We start from the raw sequence: 7,989 nt of genomic DNA, 5'->3' as shown, positions 1-7,989 counted from the left end.
ATCCAATGTATAGAGCTCTACCTTCTGACCAAGGTAAGCATCCCAACATAGAGGCAGGTGTATTTTGCAAACATGTTGTACAGGAGTTTGCGCTCAACGTCTTCCAGCAATTAGCGAGGATGTAAGCTGTATCATTGGAAGAACCAGGCACTGACACTTGAGCACGCGCGGATCCATTATTACTCGGTGCATTTGCAACTGCTTGCTGAACAGCTCGCCTAGCTTCTATGGGAACAATGTACTCTTTGTGATCCTGTTTCCGCATACATGCTTGTCCTCTAGACCTAAATCCTGGTCATAGAAAGTGTAATTCTCCTTTCGCATAAAGCAACCATCAAGATAAATTCGCCCTCCGTTATAAGGGAAGCACTGGGGCAGAATCATTCGCGCTTCAGCACAGTACAAGGAACAGTCAAGTAAGGAAAGATCACCATAGCATTGGGCAAGTCCATAGTTAGAGTCCGGTCCAGTACCCGTAATTGCAAATCCATATCCTCTAGTTCTCATTTGTTGGCTTATAGTTTCCATAACTTCAATAAAATTTGGGACAGAAGTCATCGTATTAAGCTCGAGTTGGGTTCCACATGTGATCTTGACTGTCTGAGATCTTGGTTTAGCCACTGATGTATTTGGTAGAAGTAGAACCAATATAATAACAAAGAGACTACATAAAATTGAAGAGGATGGTATCTCCATTTTGCTAGATGAACTGTACAACATAGAAAACATTGTGAGAGGACTAAGCAACCAAACCACAATAGCTACAAATCACTACGCGACAATCACTACCATCAGTCACTGCGATATATCACCAATCACAATTATCACCACCACCATCTATTAAATGAAAGAATTTAAACATATGGGATAATAACAGTTTAACTAAGCCGCTCTGTGGCAAATTAATTCGTCAAAGTATGAAAATTACTATACTTTCTGCAGCAGCAACTGAGATATGACTAATCCAAATAATACACAAGAGGAAGTACAAACAATATCTCCATTTCAATGAAAGGAAATATATAGAAACCCCAGATGCATTTGGACCAGGATCTTCAAATAAAATCAATTGTAAGACCAGCTAGTTTACTGTCAACTAAGCAATGAAACACTTCCAACAGTATATCAAAAACAAAAATGAAAACTAGGCAACTGTATCCCATCAAAACACCAGGTAAACACTTCAAACACTATATCAAAAACTTCAAAATATGTCAAAAACTACACTTGCAAGTTATCCTAAACTATTGCTTCTTTAGAATATTAGTTTTTTTTTCGGTCTTCCAGTAGATCGTCGCTGATTGCACGCTGCTTTTGTTTTATCTTTCCATATTGCCACAATAATACACCATATCGGCTCCGTATGCTATCAATATCATCTACACTTGCAGGAATTTGAATGCCTTCAATCATGTACTCTGCAAATACAGTTACAAAAATACCACAGTCCCTGCAACATATTCCCAAATGAGTATAATAATCAAAAAGAAAAAAGTGAAAGACTAGCAACAATATTAGCTTTTTAGTACTAATTTACGTGTTCTTTTGAGTTGGCAATCCATCAACCATCCGAATATCAAACGAGTCAGCAGTTGCAATTCCATCAATTCTTTTGTCCTAAAAATCAATAGAAGAAATCAAGTTTGGTATCAATTCTGAATATGCTGAAACATCTTTCTCAGCAACACGTCTATATCGTGCACTACGCATTGAATCATAAACATAAATACTTTGGTCTTTAAAAGACAGATGAGCTAAAATCCAGTTAAAGTTCTCATAAATATTTATCGGGAACAAAACATTATCAACAGAATACCACGACACATTACACCTCATAACATATCCGAGGATATACTCAACAATTTCACTGTCCTCTTTAATAACGGCAACATCTTTCCTCTTACCCAAAAACTTTGAGTACAAACTTTTATCAAGAAATTAAACCAACAATCAGTTGTTGTAAATGAACTTCCACCATCCAAAAGAGTGTACTTTGATTTCTTCTGAAAGTAGTAAAAAAGCACATTAATATGCTGAAAAGTAAAGATAAAAGATCATTTTAATAAACTACATTACGTTGTCAGAATCAATAAAGAATATTTCAGTACTACTAAACTAGCAAACTATGATGGATAATAGACTTACTGTATCAGTTAAAAGTACTCCTGCATATCCAAGCGTGTAGAACCATTCTTTTGTTTTAATCATGACAACACCAAAGTCAAAAGCATTTGCCAGATTATTAACAGATTTTGAATAAACAAGACTGTAACAAAAGCATGACACAACGTATTAGTTATTACACAAAAATGATAAAAATTTAGAAAGAAAACACTTACTTTGAATTAAGTCATAATGACTTATCAACAAACCTGTTGAATGAAGACAACAACTTCATATCAAGAAATGGCTCTGTAATACTTATGGTAAATGGATGTTTCATACTGAAAATGTGTTTTCTTGAATATACTTTATCTATGCACGTAGTTGGTTGACCTTGAACGTTGCTACAACCAGAATTAAACTTGGACACGTATGGTGATTCATATATTGCAGTTGGTTTCTTATTCTACGAGGGACAATCGGTGTGTCATCCAAGATGACAGTTGATTTATCACCGACAAAAGTATCATCAATATTTTTTCTTACGCTTCCAACACCAACAAGAACTTCTGTAGCCACCAATACAACACTTGTAGAGCCAAAATCTGTATCAATCTTCCCAACAGCTTTCTCAATCACAGAATGTTCACCAATTTTATCAGGTTGAGTATACTTTGAGATTTCACTATCCGGAACAACTGACCAATCAATTTCCTGACTATTCTCAACCAAATATTTCATATACTATACATTCTCCTGAGAAATTGGTTGCGTAAACTTTGATACTTCATAATCAGAAAAATCAGACCAACTATCCTCAAAACTATTTTTAACCTCCTCTCCAATCTTATTAACACTTGGTGTAAATTTTAAAAAAATCAAACTTTGGAAATGCACTCTATTCATCACCTGTAGTAGGTCTATCACCTGCATTTGTATCGATGCGATCACCTACACCAACAGTTTCTTTTCCAATTTCATTAACGACATTATCGCTTAGGTGATCTCTAGCTACTACATCAATGTGATCACCTACATCAATATTTTCTTTTTCAAATCATCAACCAGATTAGCACTTAGTTTATTCCCAGCTTCTACATCAATACAATCCCCAACACCAACATTTTCTTGTCTGATACCATCAACCTCATTATCACTTACATGATCAACCTTAGGTGTACCATTAGTTTATCGTCCTACATTGTCACATAAATTAACCCCTATGGGATTTCCTGCATGTGTATCATCATTTTTAAGCCCCACATTATGACCACTGTGATACTCGGCAGATTGTTTTAAAAAGTTCAACAGAAAAATATTAGCATAAAACTGTATATAAGTTTTATAAATCAAAAACAAAACAACAAGACGATGTCATTTATATGTAGTGCTTTAAAAATTAGGTCAAATGACGATGTCATCAACTGTTTCATCGACAAAACCTCATCCTTTAGCTGAACATTTTCAAAATGGCAAATAAAAAAACATCAATTTTTCATAATACCCAACTACAAAAAAGGTGATATTAAACTTTTAAAACACTTAAACATACCAAATTCAAATCAGTTCGCAGAAGTTTCAACTCATTTTAAGAATTCACAGGACTGTCTTCTCTCATATGTTCTTTGCTCAAATCAGACGAACCATCATATTTCTTAAATGCAACATGTTCCTTTTGAGGTACAGGCTTAAAAACAGGCAACTGAAAAATGTTCTTCTCAATACAAGTTGGTTCAATATTGGTTAAAACCACCTATACAAACAAACAAAATTTTAAAAGTTTTAAAAAGTAAATTAATAGTATAAGCAAAAGACCATATATATAAATACAAATAGTATAAGTACCTGCTCACAATTTCTATCGCTAAAAGTAAACTTCACCTTCCTGTAGTTTGGTCTTATCGTCACCGACCAATAAAGTACCCGGGGCACACTATCTCCCACTCGAACAACAAGTTTATCGTTCGCATATGGACAACATTCATAAAACCAACATTGGAATGCCAAAGGGAAACCACCATACCGATACATAGACTTTCGCTTATAAACCTGGTACTTCATTGAATCCAGCATGTCACGAAAACACAACTTTCCCCAGAAAAATGTCTCAAACTGATCAGACTCAACCAACAGTCATCCTTATTATGAAGTCACTATATGTAATTGAAAACAGAAAACTATGAATGAAGTAAAGAATGGCAATATGCAATGCGTCTCCATCAGATTGCCATTTTTTTCCCTAGAATTTTTTTTCAGCTTAAGCTTTGTAACTTTGGATTGATTTGGAAAATACAAGTCCATAAGGCGACTAGACTGGCTCAAATTACATGCCAATGTAGCATCACCTGTACACTTTAAGCCACTTATAATAGCAAACTCTGATAGAATAAATTGCAACTTTGTCTCATTCACTTGAATCCATATCTCATCACTTCGCCTAGACAAAACTTCCCTAAGCAACATGCCATGTATCAACTGATTTTGAATGAAAATAGGTGGCAAATCTAAAAAATATCCAAAACAAGTGTTTCTGAACAAATCAAGTTACACCTTAGTCAACTTATCTTTCAGGTCATTCACAATCGACCAATTTGTATGCACACTAACATGAGTCATGTAATAATCACTTGGTCGAACAACAAAATCCCAAACTTGAAAAAACATATATTTCTAAATACATTAACACTATGTAGTACATTGCACAAAACAACTACAATAACAACAGCATACAAAGTAAGGTCTCACATTGCACATATGTACAAAAAAAATACATTATATTTGCAAAAAAAAAATAGAATACCTCAAGATCTGATAAACTATAATTTGGTTTAGCAAGCTGATCTGAAACTTTGCATTTTTTCTTTGACGATGCACCAGCATCTTCACCATTTTTTCCCTATTTCATTTCTTTTTTTCCTTCGCACTAACAAACACACATTCATCAACCTTCTCTTTTCCTTTTGAAATATCCTTTTCTTCATCTTTGCATGCACTTAAAAGCGTCTGAATCTGTGAATGAGTTATCATATGAGATGAAGAAGGACTTTTCAACATAGATTTGCTCTTAGGTTGAGACTTATTCTATCAATTTTCTTTTTCTTCATGTTTGAAGGACTAGCACAGTCCTTCAAATGCAACAACATATATGAAGATTTGGTAAATTCATCATTTTTAACAGTAAATTTGGGGTCAAAATTGACCCCTTTACCAGCTAATTTAAGCTTGCCTTTACTACCCATTTTTTTATGTCCATACAATGCAAGAATCACCCAAAAACATAGATTTATGAAGCAAAGAGAAGAAAATTTGGGAAAGTTCAGTAACTAGCTGTTGAAAGGGGTCTTTAATGTGTAAGAGATAAGTTTTGGGCCGTTTAATGTGTAAGGAACAGTTTTGGGCCAAATGGCTATTTAGGGGTATTAAATTGGGCCGACTATTAAATGGCCAGCCCTTTTAAAAGTTGGACATGAGCAATAATGTCGTTGATGATATTAGAAAAGAAACTGTTAGTGTAGGTGATTGCATCGATATAGATGCAGGTGATAGACCTATTACAGGTGATGAATAGAGTGCATTTCCAAATTTTGATTTTTTAAAATTTACACCAAGTGGTAATAAGATTGGAGAGGAGGTTAAAAATAGTTTTGAGGATAGTTGGTTTGATTTTTCTGATTATAAAGTATCAAAGTTTACGCAACTAATTTCTCAGGAGAATGTACAGTATATGAAAGATTTGGTTAAGAATAGTCAGGAAATTGATTTGTCAGTTGTTCCGGACAGTGAAATCTCAAAGTATACTCAACCTGATAAAATTGGTGAACATTCTGCGATTGAGAAAGTTGTTAGGAAGATTGATACAGATTTAGGCTCTACAAGTGTTGCATTGGTGGCTACAGAAGTTCTTGTTGATGTTGGAAGCGTAAGAAAAAATGTTGATGATACTTCTGTAGGTGATAAATCAGCTGTCATCGTGGATGACACACCGGTTGTCCCTCGTAGAATAAGAAAACCAGCTGCAATATGTGAATCACCATACGTGTCCAAGTTTGATTCTGGTTGTAGCAACGTTCAAGGTCAACCAACTAAGTGCATAGATAAAGGACATTCAAGAAAACACATCTTCAGTATCAAACATCCATTTACCAAAAGTATTACAGAGCCATTTCTTGATACAAAGTTGTTGTCTTCATTCAACAAGTTTGTTGATAAGTCATTACGACTTAATTCAAAGTAAGTATTTTCTTTCTAAATTTTTGTAGCTTAAATTTTTATCATTTTTGTGTCATAAATAATACATTGTGTCATGCTTTTGTTACAGTCCTGTTTATTCAGAATCTGTTAATAATCTGACAAATGCTTTTGACTTTGGTGTTGTCACGATTAAAACAAAAGAATGGTTCTACACGCTTGGATATGCAGGAGTACCTTTAACTGATTCAGTAAGTCTATTATCCATCATGGTTTGTTAGTTTAGTAGTACTGAAATATTCTTTATTGATTCTGACAACGTAATGTAGTTTATTAAAATGATCTTTTATCTCTACTTTTCAGCATATTGATGTGCTTTTTTACTACTTTCGGAAGAAATCAAAGTACACTCTTTTGGATGGTGGAAGTTCATTCACAACAAATGTTAGTTCTATTTGAATATTTTACTTACAGTAACTCAGTCAGTTCTACTACTTGTAAATTTTAGGTGCAGAAATCTTATCTGAGGTTGGAATATGACAGACAACTTGGGAACAACTTCACTATACCAACAAAATCAGTTGACTTAATCAAAGGTTTCAAAGGCAAAAGATTCATAATTTATGATGCAAATCCAGAACTCCTTAAAGCTTTTAAAGGCACCAACCTTCAAGTTTCAGTCATGGTCCCAAATGAACTCACTAACAACATTGCTACCAATCAAACCTTAGCCGACCAACGGGCGAAAACAAATATTGTACCTTTTTATCCACACACGATAATCCGTTACGTTCTTGTTGGAAACGAAATCCTCAGTAACCTACCCAACATCTATCATTTTAATCCCTCTGTAGATAAAACTCCACAAAAGTGTCACAAGCTGTAAGAAGGGCAAATCCATTTTTGACCTTCTTGATTCAAAGCTGTTGATGCATTCTATTTTCTTACAAGAAAAGAAGTCTTTTATAAAGAGATAATGTAGGTTGTTTACTTGCAAATAAGATAAAAAAAATGTCATTTATTTGATGAGAAATAAAAAGGATTATTGAATTTTAGTCGATTACATAACAGACAGCTCACATCCTTGCATATGCAGTATCTATAACCAAATGATACTATTTTTTATACTATATTTATACACTTTTATACTATATTAATACACTTTTTTTAAAAAAAAAAAAAAGAAGGGGAACATATGCATGCATATACGGTATATATACCACATAAAAGCACATTGATACTCAATTGATACTATTTTATACTAGTGTGATACATTTTAATACTATATCCAGAAAGCACATATACCACATAAAACCACATTGATACTCAATTGATACTATTATATACTAGTTTGATACAATTTAACACCACATTCAGACAATACATATACCACATAAAAACCACATTGATACTCAATTGATACTATTTTATACTAGATTGATACAGTTTAATACCACATTCAGAAAGTACATATACCACATAAGAACCACATTGATACTCAATTGATACTATTATATACTAGTTTGATACAGTTTAATACCACATTCAGACAGTACATATACTACATAAAAACCATATTGATACTCAATTGATACTATTATATACTAGTTTGATACAGTTTAATACCACATTCAGATAGTACATATACCACATAATACTATATACGTTAAATCAATACTGTTTTTGTGTAGACTCATA

The sequence above is a fragment of the Capsicum annuum genome, chromosome 11 (assembly GCF_002878395.1).
Source record: "Capsicum annuum cultivar UCD-10X-F1 chromosome 11, UCD10Xv1.1, whole genome shotgun sequence".
NCBI lineage: Eukaryota > Viridiplantae > Streptophyta > Magnoliopsida > Solanales > Solanaceae > Capsicum > Capsicum annuum.
This window is presented reverse-complemented; position numbering follows the sequence as displayed.